This window comes from Benincasa hispida, chromosome 12 (genome assembly GCF_027475165.1).
Source record: "Benincasa hispida cultivar pf3 chromosome 12, pf3_genome.v1.1, whole genome shotgun sequence".
Classification (NCBI taxonomy): Eukaryota; Viridiplantae; Streptophyta; class Magnoliopsida; order Cucurbitales; family Cucurbitaceae; genus Benincasa; species Benincasa hispida.
The window spans coordinates 67486626-67502508 of record NC_143489.1 but is presented as its reverse complement, the minus strand read 5'-3'; the positions used below and the strand labels follow the sequence as shown (position 1 = coordinate 67502508).

General features: G+C 28.9%; 1 pseudogene; it reads left to right on the top strand.

Annotated features, from left to right (window-relative positions):
• The first annotated feature begins 3854 nt into the window (after window positions 1–3854).
• Window positions 3855–4589, top strand: LOC150032158 (uncharacterized; annotated as a pseudogene).
• The last annotated feature ends 11294 nt before the right edge of the window (window positions 4590–15883 follow it).

Sequence of the window (15883 nt, the reverse complement as noted above, 5' to 3'; positions counted from 1 at the left end):
AGAGAGCGAGATTCAAAGCGAGATTTTAGGAGAGAGCGAGATTCAAAGTGAGAATGTTGCAGAGAGCGGGATTTAGTTTATATTGACTAATCTGACTAACATTGAACTTGGTAAAATGAAATGGTTGAATAATTGAAAAATGAGATTATTCAGGAATACACATTGAATGCTAAGATTACGCATTGAGTTTCTGGTAGTAGATCTATAATCAAAAAAGTGTTTGTGATTGTTCCAGAAGAAATGAAAGCTAGTAATCATTAATGGAAAAATAACAACAATAACAGAGAGAGCGGGATATTGAGAGAGAGCGATATCTTAGGAGAGAGCGAGAGTGAGATCTTAGGAGAGAGCGAGAGTGAGAGAGCGATATCTTAGGAGAAAGCGAGAGTGAGATCTTAGGAGAGAGCGAGAGTGAAAGAGCGAGATCTTAGGAGAGAGTGAGAATCTTCACTTTATTTGAACTTTCCATATAAATATATATAAAAAAAGAGAAAAAATAGCTAATAATCATACCATAATTGAATAATCATTAGACTATAATTGAATATATTAGATTAATATACTATAATTGAATAATCATTAGACAATAAATTGAATATATTAGATTATTATACTATAATTGAATAATCATTAAACCACAAATTGAATATATTAGATTATTATACTATAATTGAATAATCATTAGACAACAAATTGAATATATTAGATTATTATATTATAATTGAATAATCATTAGACAATAAATTGAATATATTAGATTATTATAATGTAAAACTTTATTGATTAAAAAAAAAAATGAATATACAGTAGATTATTATAAAAAAATTGAATATACAATAAATTATAAGAAAAAAATTGAATATACAATAAAATGAATATAATAATAAAAAAATTATTTATTATTCAATCCCTAACTATCGAGAGCACGTCTTAGTAACGAAGGATACTTCCTTCGATTATGTCCTAACTGGTTACAAAATCCACATCATTGTCGAGTAGTTGGTTCTGTCCAATCCATCTCGTTGTGATAACGTGAACTTTTCGGTCTACCAAATCTTATCAACAACGATGGATAAAGATGTAAAACGAGCATATTAGGGTGCGTGATCCAGTAATCTTCATGCGGAACAGGTTGAAATTGAAGAGAGTAACATTTAGCATACGTTGACAATTTGTAGTAGTTCTCAATAAAATATTCGTAGTTCATGTTAAAATGTGAGCAAACGGCCATAAAATGCGAGCATTGAATGTCGAATGCTTGCCACTTGTTACATGAACAGTACCGCTCAGTATGATGGATTGTTCGAGATCATTAAGTATGAAACACTTGAGAGAAATTGTAACACACGAAGAGGTGTGTTTAATTTCAGATGGACATGCTGGTATAATTGCAGTAGTGAACAACCCAGCAAATGGTTGGACGGGACCGAAATGTCACCATCATTTCTACTTACGACATATCATCAGCAACTTTAATAAAAAGTATAAATTTAATTCATTGAAAAATTATGTTTATCATGTCGGATGTCAGTTTCAAATTCAAAAGTTCAACAAAGCAATTGAAGATATCAAAGGAATAAGTCAGAGTTGTTTAAGTTTTTTTGACAACATTAGTTTAGAGCCATGGACTCAAGCACATGATGGAGGATTCAGATATGGGTGGATGACAACAAATCTATTAGAGTGCATAAATGGAGTCCTCAAAGGAGCTTCAATGTTGCCTATAAATGCTCTTGCTCAAATAACATTCTTCAAATGCGTGAACTATTTTGAGAAAAGAAGAGCAGAAATAAGGGACGCATTAGAGCGTCAAGATAAATACACCTGGTAAATATTATTTTATATATATATATATATATATATAATTTATTAATAGTTTATTTCAAACATAGTTTATAATACTAAATGGAGTAAAAATCCAGGTACGCACACGACAAAATAAATAAATGGGCTGCACGATCTAGTAAATATGAAGTACAATCATACGATCGGTATGAAGGTGTATTTCATGTGAAAATCGACCGTCATAGTCTCAATGCCAAAGGTGAAAACGTTCAAATATTGAGGTTAAATAGGTCCGAGCGGTACTGTTCATGTAACAAGTGGCAAGCATTCGACATTCCATGCTCGCATTTTATGGCCGTTTGCTCACAGTTTAACATAAACTACGAAGATTTTATTGAGGACTACTACAAATTGTCAACGTATGCTGAATGTTACTCTCCTCAATTTCAACTTGTACCGCATGAAGATTACTGGATCACACCCCGTCTTACATCCTGATCCATCGTTGTTGAGAAGACTTGGTAGACCAAAAAGTTCACGTTATCACAATGAGATGGATTGGACAGAACCAGCCACTCGACAATGATGTGGATTTTGTAACCAGTTAGGACATAATCGAAGGAAGTGTCCTTCGTTACTAAGACGAGCTCCAGATAGTTAGGGATTGAATAATAAATAATTTTGTTATTATATATTCATTTTATTGTATATTCAATTTTTTTATTATAATTTATTGTATATTCAATTTTTTTTAATAATAATCTATTGTATATTCATTTTTTTTTTTTTTTGTAATCAATAAAGTTTTACATTATTCTTTATCCTCACACTTTTCTCTACTATTCAACTATAGTCAATTTTAATATATATATATTTTTCCAGATCATGGCTTTAAACCCAAGACTTGTTGATCCCGATGTTTTGTACGACCAATCCATTCATCGATCATATGTTGTATGGCGAGATCGTACTACTAGAGAAATATCTTGCAGACGTCGAGATGCAGGATTTATTCAGTTGGACTGGCATCTGATCATAGCCTTGGTCGAGAGATGGAGGCCCGAGACGCATACATTCCATATGTCTGTTGGAGAGTATACTATCACTCTACAAGACATAAAAGTCTTATTGGGGTTACCTGTTGATGGTGAGCCCGTCACCGGAGTGATGTATGATGACTGGTTAGAATTTTGTCAACTGTACCTTGGTGTGACCCCACTTGCCGACAAGATTAAATGATCGAGGTTAAGTTTAATATGGTTAGGAACATAATTTTGTGAGCTCACAGATGATGCAGACGAGGAAACCGTCATAAGATATGCGCGAGCATATATACTACAAATGATGGGTGGAAATCTGTTTTCAGATAAATCAAGTCATTTTGTTCACTTGATATTCCTGCCACTGTTAGCTAACCTCCATGATGCGGGGCGGTATTCGTGGGGTGGAGCATGCTTGGTATGGTTGTATAGATAACTATGCAAAGCCTGAGGTTTGAGAGAAAGTTGGGCTTCTCATACTTTTGCAACTATGGGCTTGGGAGCGATTTTCTACAATGGCTCCACAGCTACATCATGTTAATGACGCTCAGTTAGTTGGACGAGCCTACGGTTCTTGGTATGTTGTTTTAATTCAATTTAATTTTCATATCACTGATCTAGTTAATTTAAATTCTAAATTATCAATTTAAAATTTTAGGTGGAGAGACAAATGTTGTGTGACTAGAACAGCCACTCATGTAGTCAACCAGTATAAATACATATTTGATCTGCTTCAACCTGAACAGGTACATTACACTAAACCTAATTGATTATTTCATTCATGTTTTTATTGTATTTGTCTTTAATATTCTCTAATATAATATTTTGTGTTTCAGGTTATTTAGGAGCCGTACAAAATTATTGTGCATACTTTTCCTAATTTTTATACGAATGGTCAAAACATATGGCGGACGATGAGTCCTCTCATATGTTTTCACATTGGTGAGTGGCATCTTCCTGATAGGGTGATGAGACAATTCGGTTTTTAGCAGGATGTCCCATCGCCTTGTAATACTGAACTCGTACTGCATGATATTGACCCAAGAACTGGAGATTGGTTCGTAAAAGTTGTACATTTGGTAGTGCGATGACACTATCGTGCAAAAGTTTATTGCAGTAGGGGTTTCTCTTAAACAGTTTGATACAGATGTCACTCCAGAATATATTCATTGGTATAATAATATCACAAGGCGCTACGTCACTCGTCCGGGAGCAGCTGTGGGTCATCTGGTAAATGAATGAATATTATCTATTTTTTTTAATTTAAATATTGTCTAATTGTTTTATAATTCACAAAGATCGAACAACAGTAGACTCCATGAGGTTGCGAATGATCCGAACTAGGTTCTTGCTATATGTAGTGACAACCAAAGCTATATGGAGGAAATTCATTATATGTACGATATACCTATTATTCCTCCACTAGCTCCTAGACGTAGAAGACCTGTTCCGGAAGAGGATGAGTTTGATGAGGTTGCACATAATGTGGAAGAGTTGCTCCCTGTGACACAGACGCAGAGTCAAACTGATTATGTTAGTCCGATGATGATGATGCCAACATTTGGTTCAGGACATTATGACTCATAGACTGGTCTTTCGTCTTCATATGTGCATATACATGGTGAGGGTCGTGGAGAACATAATGAATATTTATATTATGAAGCGTCTGCAGAGGTACCAGAGCAACATCAAGTTCGAAATCGACGACGACAACCAGCTCGAAATTGACGACGTCCGCCTTGTGGGACATATTCATTTTTGTAATTATTTTTATATAAACGAGATATTTAATTTATATCTTTTTTATTTTTATGAGTTATTATTTTTTTAATTTATTATTTTTAGAGTTTAAATAAAATAATAAAACATTTTTAGAAATTGTTTTTATAAAATAGAAAATTAAAAAAAAAAAAAGATTAGAAAGAAGAAGGTGAAATGTGTAATAATTAAAAAGGAAAAAAAGGGAAATTTGTAAGGTATTCTCGCTCTCTATCAAAATCTCGCTATTTTGCTCTTGCTCTTGCTCTCGCTCTCGAATTTGACTGGGAAGTTCAGTGGCGAAAAGAAGGAGATTCATTAGCTTGTTATTTAGTCAGACTTGCTGAGATGACAGAATTCGTAAAAATTATCAACAAGCTTTGGAAGGAATTTCAGGGGGACCTTATGAAAATTTAGAAATACGATCTTTTGATAGAGGAAGATCTCCGGAATGATAATTGAACAGACTCAATAATAATGTTAGGAAGGGTAAGGTCGATGGTTGAAAATTCGACCTATCTAAAAGCTATCAATAATAATAACCTAGGTCGAATTTTCAACCCTCGACTTATTTAAAAAAAAAAAAAACAATATTTTTACAAATAGTTTGAAAACAACAATATTTTCCTAAATAATTTCTAAAAGGACAATATCCTTTTAATTTTTCCTGTTTTGGGCACTCAATTTCGACTAATACTTAAACTTCGAAGTTAGAGGCTACACTTTTTTAGTACCATTTTAATAATAATATAATGATAACAAATCCATGTTTTTGTCTCTCTATGGCTTTTATTGATAGCTTTTAAGTTTAGTTTCTTATTATCTAAAAAGTATCGATTTAATTGATATTGTTTGAAAAGTTTTTTAATATGGTAATAAATTAGATACAGATCTCAATTCTCCCCCATATATCATCCAAATAAAAAGAAAATACACATATACAAATTAAAAAGCATTTAAGGGAACAAATTGAATATTACTTTTCTTAAATTTGGGTAGAGCCGTAGAGGTATTAATATTGTTATTATTATTCTCTCACTTCACAATTGGATAAGAAAAAATATCTTTTTTTATCCCTACATTTTGGTCTTCAAATTTAAAAAATAATACACTTTTAATATTTAAAATTTTTAATTTAATTTCAATTATTTCATATATTTCAAATTGTTACAATCCTAACCTTGAGATTTAAGTTTTGTTTTGCTTTTGGTCTTTAAATTTAATGATCTACACTTTTAACTTTAACTTTTTATTAAATGCCTACTTTTCTTTTTTAGTATTAACGTTTCTTAGTTGATTTTAAAAATTAGAATAATGATCATGAATTAAATTTTACTTCATAATTGTTTTAAATTAATTAATAGACATTAAAGTTAAAGATTAAAAGTGAGATTTAGTTAAAAGTCAAAGTCAAAAGTGTAAATCTTAAAACCTATGGATTAAGTCGAAACAAAACAAAAACTCAAGAGTAAAATAGTAATACTTTAAAATCTATGACTAAATTGAATCAAATTCAAAATTTAGAGACTAAAAATGTAACATTTTCAAATTCAGAGACCAAATGCAAACTAGACAAAAAAATATATATAGAGAGAGAGAATGAAATGTATTTGTTCCTAGTTTTTTTGTTTTTTAAATTTTTATCTAACATTTTTCTCCCTTTAAATTAGTGATAATTTGTATATATTTATTATCAACTAGTTTTATCTTTCATCTATATAGAGATTTAAAGATATGTTTGAATTAACTTTTCAAGTATTTAAATAAATGTTTATAAGTATAAAAAAGTATTTATAAATATTTAGAAAGTCGACTCAAACCAATCATAAAATTCGAAAAACCAAACTAAATACGTGTGGGCAAAACAATAAATTTGTAAAAGCACTTAAATGTTGAAACGAAAATATATGTTTGGCAGCCTAACAAATAATAATAATATGAAGGGAAATGTTTATAAATAGAAAAATTCCAAAATATATCAATCTTATGTTAAAAAAAAAACATTAAAAAAAAACATTAATATATCAATCTTATATAACAAAACCAAAATCTGATTTTGGTCCAACCCCAATTCCCACGTGGAAATACGAGCCCATCCTAAACTGCGCCGTTTCAAGTTTAGAGGCAATGAGGAGCCCAATAAAATAAATAAATAAATATATACCTAGGTACGGTATCTTCATTTAAAAAAAACCATGATTTATATATTTGATTTATAAATTAGAGATTTAAATTTTTAACCTCGTATATTATTAAAATAAATATACGAAACTTTAGATAAATCATTTCTATTTTTAAATATTGATTAAAAAAAAAAAAAAAAACCTCTACAAACTTTTCTTCATTGAAATGATAATGGCCAACAATGTAATTAATGTATAAAAATTATGAAGCATTTAATACATAATATATATAGCATCACTCGTGCAAAATTAACGTGATAATTGGTGTATAAAAATAATATCATAAAAAGACGTTAATAATATCTTTTTATATTAAAATGAATGATAACAGTCAAAATCTAATTGTAAACTACAACACATACATCTTTTAATTTTTACATGTAAATAACTTTTTGTACGAATGGAAAAACTCTTTAACTATTTTTCTTTTAACATTTTAAAAGTTAAGTGTTAAAACGAAAATTTTCAAATCGAAATAATATAAAGTTTATAAATATTTCAGTATAATAAAAAAAAAAGAAAGGAAATGGAAGAAAAAGACGAAACTGGAGATGGAAGTGACGGGTGAATAAATGGTGAGAGGGAATAATAAATAATGAGAATGGCAATACATGAAGGGAAAGTGGAACTGATGGGTGAACGAGAAAAATAAATATAAAAATAAAATTAGAAAAAAAGGGAAAAAGAAAAAGAAAAAGAAAAAAGTGCAAAATGGTAACCAAATCAGGAAACCAATAATGTTGTAAATGGAGAAAAAGCGCAAAGCATTTAAAACCTTGAAAGGGAAATAGCATCCGACGAATCGTACTCTTGGATTTGTGTTTGCCGTCATGTCGTGTCGCATTTTTGTTTATTATCCTTTTATGGGCTTTTCAAATAGGCCCATTAAGCTAGGCCCAATTCCCAATGGCCCATTCTCCTTCTGCGCTCTAAATACAGTCCGTAATCTGCTCTGGGAGTCCGAATTTACAAAGGACTTTCTATCCTACTAGCCTATTTAAGTAAGCCTAATTAAACTAGTAGCCTAAAATCAGCCTTGGTTTTTAGGTTGACAAAAATAACCAAATGGCAAGGTTTCAAAATTCTAAAAATAGAAAAATTGATTTATATAATAAAAATACTAATTAGTAAATGACAAAACTATCATAAAAATAACCAAATTAATTATAAATGATAATGCAAAGATACACTACTTAAAAAAAAAAACTCAATTCTCACAAATATATTCTATTTAAATGTTCTAGCACCACAAATATATTTTATCTAAAAATTACATAAGCATAAATTAAAAACCACTCATTATGGTCCTTTCAGCTACCTATAAAACGCGTGTATGTGAGAGAAGTCGGTGGCCAAGCAGTGCGGGTCGTTAGAAACTTATAGATGTCCACAACGATGAACTTCCTCCAAGGTGAGAAAGAGCAGAGTTGACTGTACCAGTGAATTGTTGAAAAGTGAATATTTGAAGAAACTGCAACCTCGAGACGACGTGGCTATTCGAAAACATGGGTAAAACCTCATAAATTCACATTACAATTGCATTGTATGTATAAATATAGATTAGTTAAATCTCATAGATTCATATTACTAGTACACTGTATTTGTAGATGTATATTAGTTAATTATCATAACACATCGGCGTTGATGGAGAAAATCAGTAAGATATAATATATAAATTGGTACTTACTTATGCGTCAAGAACAAACATTCTTTTAAGATACTGATAACCAACAATGCATTTCAAATAGTTAAAAATGATATAATAATACAAAAATATAGTATGAGATAAAACACGATAAGAATATACACGAAAAATTGAAAAAAAATATGAAAAAAAATATGAAAAAATTATATATACATACACACACGCATGCGCACGAATTGAAAACATTGAAAATATGAAAAAAAAAAAAAAATCAAACTAGTTTGACACAATATGTAAAACAATGAAAAAAGATTTAGATATAATTAAATCACATACATTTAAACAAATATGAAGTTAGGTTGATAAAATAATCAAATTTGATAATAAGAGATAAAATCGAATATAAATTGGAGAGAAAAAAATTGTTTTTTGTGCAAAAAAAGTAGTTAGATAATATCTAATTTGATAATAAAATATAAATTCAAATATATGTCAGGCGAGAAAAATTAGGAAGGGAGCTTGTTTATTTATTTTTAACCGGTTAGGTCATAATTTGATAATCGAAGCTTCAACAATCACACTATATTCATAATTTCATTATAATTTAAGCTTCAACAATTACACTGTATTTATAGTTTCATCAACCACAAAACCTACGAACATATTAAGGCAAAAACAATAAATAGTCTAACTTGTTGTAGAGCAATAGTAAAAACAACATGACTGCAGAAGTGAGTACTTGTTTGTCAAAATAGACATATTTTTATTGAGATACTAATAAAACAAAGTGTATATAATTTTTTTAAAACGATATAATAGTATAATAAGATGACAAGTGTAAGACGTGGTAAAAATTGAAAAATCGAGAAATTTTAATGATATATACACTTTTATTTGATTAGAATATTTATAAAATAATGAACAAAAACTCTGTAAAATTAATTTAAAATATTTGAATTACATATGTCAATAAAAATTTAAAATAATAAAAAATTAATAAGATAATGTAAAATTCGAAGATTTACTATAAATTCAAATTTAAATAGAGATATCAAAATAAGAGATCGATTCATTTTGAATGAATTTGAAAAGTGGTTATACAAATCACATCAGATAAAAAAACTGTCAATTTGAAATTCAAACTTGACAAAAAATGCTCCACTTTTTTTTCTACCAAATCTATTTGGTTGGAAATTGATGACCGATGCTTACTCATTTACACCGTATTTCTAATCAGAATCGATACACACTATAATAATCGACCATATTAAGGACAAATCCGGTATTATAAAAGTTAACCTTACATGAGTGACACACATTTTGTCAAAATATTATTCATTCCAGATTTTGCCATAAATCCAAATGAACCACCAAACTTTGTTATTTTCACCAATTTTCGTTGTTTTTTTTTTGGGACTAGTTGCATAAATAGATTTAAGCCCAAAATAATAGAATATGTAGTACAAGGATAAAATAATTGCATATATAGATCAAAAAATGGTAAAAGACTAAAAAATTCGTGCCTAGCCACCATTTTTTTTGTTTCTTCCCGGTTTTCTCAAATTAAAAGCTATCATAGCTATCAGTGATGACCACTGATAGCTGTTATCACTAATAGCAGCTATCAGTAATGACCACTAATAGGTTCTATCAGTTGCTATCGTTGATAGCTTTTATCAATTGCTATCGATGATAGTTGCTATCAGCGATAGCTTTTAATTTTAGAAAAATTAATATAATCTTGAAATATTAACTTTTAATTTGCTATCAATTATTATTGCTATCATTGATTCACTTTCATCCATTGGAATCAACGTTGAAATATTACTACTTAAGGCTATCAGTGGCTATCAATGATAGATTTATAAATAGTGATCAACTTTGAAAGAAGACCAACAACTTTGATTACCATAGTGGTTATCACTAATAATCTTTTATTATGACTATCACTGATAGCAGCTATCAGTTATTATCACTGATAGACTTTCATCAATTAGAATTGACCTTGAAATATTAACACTTAAGATTATTAATGATAGGTTTTATAACTGGTTATCACCTTTGAAAGAAACTCATATATAGATATCACTTAAGTTTTATCACCGATATCACTAACATCACTCATATTGTGGTTATCATTGATAATTTCTTTCACTGATAACATCACTAATAAGATGTTATCAACGATCTCACTGATATCATGCTATCAGTGATAGTTCTCTATCACTGATAACGTTCTATCAGGGGTAGCTTCTATCATCGATAACGTGTTTTCGGATAACTTCTATCATCGATAATATGCTATTAGTATTAGCTCCTATCATTGGTAACATGCTATTAGTAGTAGCTTCTATCAATCATAACCACTGAACACCTTTTTGCCCCTTTCTTGTCCTTCCCAAACATTTATAAGTCTATTTTCTTTTCGATGATAGCTTCTATCACTAATAAACATTCTATTAGTGATAACTTCTAGGCATTCCACTTACATTTTAGTTCGAGATTCAATTTTATTAATTAAATTCACTAAGTTTGCTATCAATGATAGATTTCTACAAGTGACTATTAACTACGAAAATATAATCAAAGATTAAGCTATCAATGATAGAAAATATTAGTGGCTATCACTGATAGACTTTCAGTTGCTATTTATATTTATTATTTGTTATAATAATCAAATTTGATGATTGGCTTGTTAGTGTTAAGTCATTTATGAATAGAATACTTTTAAGTCATGCGTATGGAACTCAACCTTATAATTCTTGTGAGAAAAAAGGGGAAGAAGAAAAAATTCAAATAAAAGAAAATTTTTAAAAATAAGAGAAAGAGAGAAGCAAAAACTGAAGAAAAAGAAAAAAAAAATAAATAGAAAAAAGGAAGCAAAAATTGGAAAAATGAAAGAAAAACTAAAGAAAAAAAGAAAAAGAAAGAGAAGAAGCAAAAAATCGGAGAAAGACAAGAAAATAAAATAATAAAAAATAGACAAGGGAAGAAGCAAAAATCGGAGAAATGGAAGAAAATAAAAATTAAAAAAAGAATAAGTAAGAGCTGAAGAAAGAAAATAAAAAAAAAGGAATAATAAAAACTGAAGAAAGAAAAGAAAATTAAAAAAATGAAAAAAAAGAAAGGAAAAAAAAAAAGAAAATGAAAGAAAATAAAAAAATAAAGGAAAGAAGCAAAAATCGGATAAAGGAAAGAATAAAATAAAAAAAAAAGGAGAAGAAGCAAAAACTAAGAAAGAAAATAAAATGAAAAAAATGAAAATAAGAGGGAAGAAACAAAAATCAAAGAAGAGAAATAAAATAAAAAGACTAAAAAAAAGTACAAAATAAGACAAGGGAGGGCGAAATTGAAAATTAAGAAAAATTCAAAGATTGACTAATCAATTCATCCATATTTATAAATATTTTTAAAATATAATATATTTTTAGACTTTTTCCATTACAGATATTCTATTTTTTCTTCCATGAATAACTTAATGGGTTAAGATGTTTCATAAAAATGAGGCCCAAAAGTCATATATTCCCATGCCATACGGTTTGTTTTTTAAAAATAAAAAAAATGAAACGCCACATAAGGAAAAAATTAGAAACACGTGCCCTAAATATATTATTTCCCAAATCGTTTCTTTTCAAACATATCACGAAGGGAAGTTCTTCAGCCCACGATTAACAAAAATCGTTCTTCAATCTTTCTAAGATTTCCCTTTGTGCTCATCCATCGACAAAAAACCACACCGCTTGAAAATTGACGGTTTTTTAAACCAAAAATCACCGAAAAGCTACAGCCCTTGCCGACAAGCACTAACATTCTCAGTACTCAAGTTTTGTAAGTCATAAAATATTCAGTACTGTGTTCTGTATATTTGGGATCCAAACCACCATAAATGTTTTGTAAACCCTAACATCTTTAGTAGAAAATGTCTATCTGGGGCTGAAATCCGTTGTATTAGGTTATATTCAATGCGTCATATGCTGTATATTCTTTGTTATCTGTAAATCCGAGCTTGAAATCAAGACTTATATTCTATATATTTGTCCGTATATTTCTAGATATACAAAAGAAAGATTCAGAGAAAGCCCTATATAAAATGTATTGTGGCTAATATATAGTTTTTTTTTTAATCTGTCTTCTAAAAATTATGTGGGTATTTGTTCATTCATGAGTAAATATGTTTTTGGAATCAAGTCTTATATTCCATACATCCGTTTATATACTTCTTGCATTGCTTTGATATATATACTAATGTATGTATGTTCATATGAAATGTGTAAGTACCGGTGGCAGTAAGAATCATGCTTCGTGTGAAGCTTCCTCAACATTTGTGCATGCAAAACATCTATTACTCTTTAGTTAAAATATGCCGAATAAAATGGGGACATTCTAATACCTATAGAGAAATAACGTGAAATTATAAAATATGGTAAAAAATCAGGTACAATATACATTATAATATACTAAATATAGGTTGCTTAACCGCATGAAGGGTAGGGGTGTTCAAATAACCCGAGAACCCAAACAACTTGACTATCTAACCCAAAATGTAAGAATTGAGTTGGGTTACTTTTATTGGGCTCAATTTTTTCTATTTTTGTTGGGGTTGGATTGGGTCGTGGATTGGCTAAAAAAATAGGGTTCACCCAACTCAACACGAATTATATATATATATCAATAATATATGTACATATTTGTTTAAAATTTGATTAGTTTGTATTAATTAATTTGTGATTTTTTAATAATTTTCCTTTAAAATTGTTATAATATCTGTCTTTGTTTAAAGTTTGCAATAAATATAACAAATATTTAGTGTTTCGTATTTGAATTTGATGAGACTTTAGTTATTAGTTATATAAATTTACATATTTTTAATTAAAAAGAAAAAAAATTTATAATCCGACAAACCTGAATTTTAAGGGTTAGTTGGAGACTTTATTTGGGTCATTTAGGTTGCCAATCCAACCCACCCAAATTTTTGGGTTGGTCCCAAAAACACTTTCAATCCAATCCAATCCAACCCATATATACCCTTAATGAAGGGTATTGTCGGTTGAATATAATATAATAGATAAAATTTTTTAGTATACATAAAATATTTAATTGAAACTATTGGGATATTCAAACTACCTTATGCAAAATAATGTAATGTTAAAAAATTATGGTGAATACAAGAAGATATATATTGAAAAAGCCAAAATCAAATAAAATAAAGTGCAAATATATGAAACATATGTTTCTTAACTACATGAGGGGTTCCGACAACTTTTTATACATGGTGAATAAAACATATGATATATTTCAAATATGGTGAATAAAATATAGTATATAATAACAAACATCACATCATGAATTATATACATTGTAATATAATAAATATATTAGCGTAATAAAAATGTGATTGTGCCATTAACATACATGAAACTGACAACTCTTTGCTCTTTAAAACATAATCGTGACATTGAAAATCAGTTTATCGTTGGATAAGAAAGAACCAACACCAGATGAAAAAGATGGAAACATAACTGTTTTGAAAACCAAGAACAAAAATGGTTAATTGTAACTATTTTAACATATTCCTAAATTTAAGGGTTATATTCCATAACCCTTAAATACAAATATGTCATATTCCTAAAGTTAATTGTAATAAAAATATGTAACTATCTTAACATATTCCTAAACTTAACATACTTAATTTCTCAACCAATACAAAATATAGCAATATTTTTTTTTCTCCAAAAGTTTACTATTGAGGGATTACTGAGTGAATATTCAATTCTTACCGTCGATTCGAGGATATCCCAATCGATGAAGATATACAATTTCACTTTGTTTAAATAGATAAATGCTATTTGTTGAGTGGTTAGGGTTTTTATTCATTCTCGGTCGTAGTTGAACTCATGCTAAAAAATAGCCATATTTGTTGAATGAAAAATTTTGGATCAACCACAAATAACTATGTCATTTCTTAAATTACTGATGAAATTACAAATCATCAAATGACATGTGTCCCAAATTCAAATTGAAGACATAAATTGAATTTTTTTTATGATGTAATGTGTTTTCATCGTGACCGTAGGATTGCATGACATTAATTTGGTTCAATTTTATATTAATATTTGGACTAAATTTCAAGGGCCAAGTCTATGGACCAACGAAGCTCAAGGTCACAAAGCTCACCAGAAAACTCTATAAATAGAATTCTCTTTTATTTGAAGGGTTAAAAAATTTTGCTATCCAGAGAGCCTAGATTTTTTTTTTCTTTTTTCTTTTTTACAAATAAGAGGAATCCCTAACTTGTAAAGAAATCTTGAAGATATAAACATTTTTTCAAGATTTCAAATCTACAACTCCACGAAAGACGTTTTTTCGAAAACCTTATGCGAATAACATTTAATCAAATTTGATACTTGATTGAAATAATAGTTTCTCTTGGTTGAATTGCTTTTAAAGAATGTGGTTATTTGGTAGTTTAAATAATCAATAATCTTTTGGTACTTTAAACTAAAGATAATAGACGTTTGACATTTCAGGTAACCATATGTTTGATTTAGGCTAATATTGACATATGAATATATACTTGAAATTTCTTTAATATTTATGGTACTTTTCTTTCTCAACTTTTGTTTGTTTGTTTTTTTATAACATCGCATTTTTAAAGACAACAAATTATGAGAGAGTATATAGATTTGAACCTCCGATTTCAAAGAAAATGAGTACATGTCCATTACGACTAAATTAAACTTGCTTTAGTTATGTCTTCTCTTATTTGTTATAACTTAAATTTAAATTTATATATAATAAGGATTTGAATCTTATTTTGGTTAAAAAATTCAAGTGTATTTTAGTTCTTAAATTTGCAGGTTTATTTCGGTTTTGTCCCTCTATCCCTACTTCAAATAAATAAATAAATCATAATCATTTTTGTTGTCATTTCTGTCCGTTTATTTATTTATTTTAAAAGATTATGTTTATTTATTGTTTAATACACATAAAATATGACCGCATGTCAAAATAAACAAAAGTTCAGTTGATAAGTGCTCGTAATCAAACTCAAAATCGTAGGTTCAATTTTCCCCTAAACATATTGTGAGATGAAAAACAAGGCCGAATGAATACCATTTTTTTCGTTGAAAATTATCACTAACACACACTTTTCTTATGCATCTAAAAAGGGTACTTTGTATCTTAGTAGTACGTCTAATAACTTTCTCTAAACAGACTACATCAAATTATTCCTTTTTATGATATGTCAACTAATTAAAGATATCACATTCTTCTGTTCCCGACCATCTTTTTTATAGGGACAACGACCTTCCAACTATCTCAAGAGTGATATAATATTGTCCACTTTGGGTATGAACCCTCATGACTTTGCTTTTTATTTCAAACCAAAAACCTCATACCAATAGAGATAGTTATCCTCACTTATATACTCATGATCCTCCTCTTGAATAATGAACCATTGAGCCTCCCCT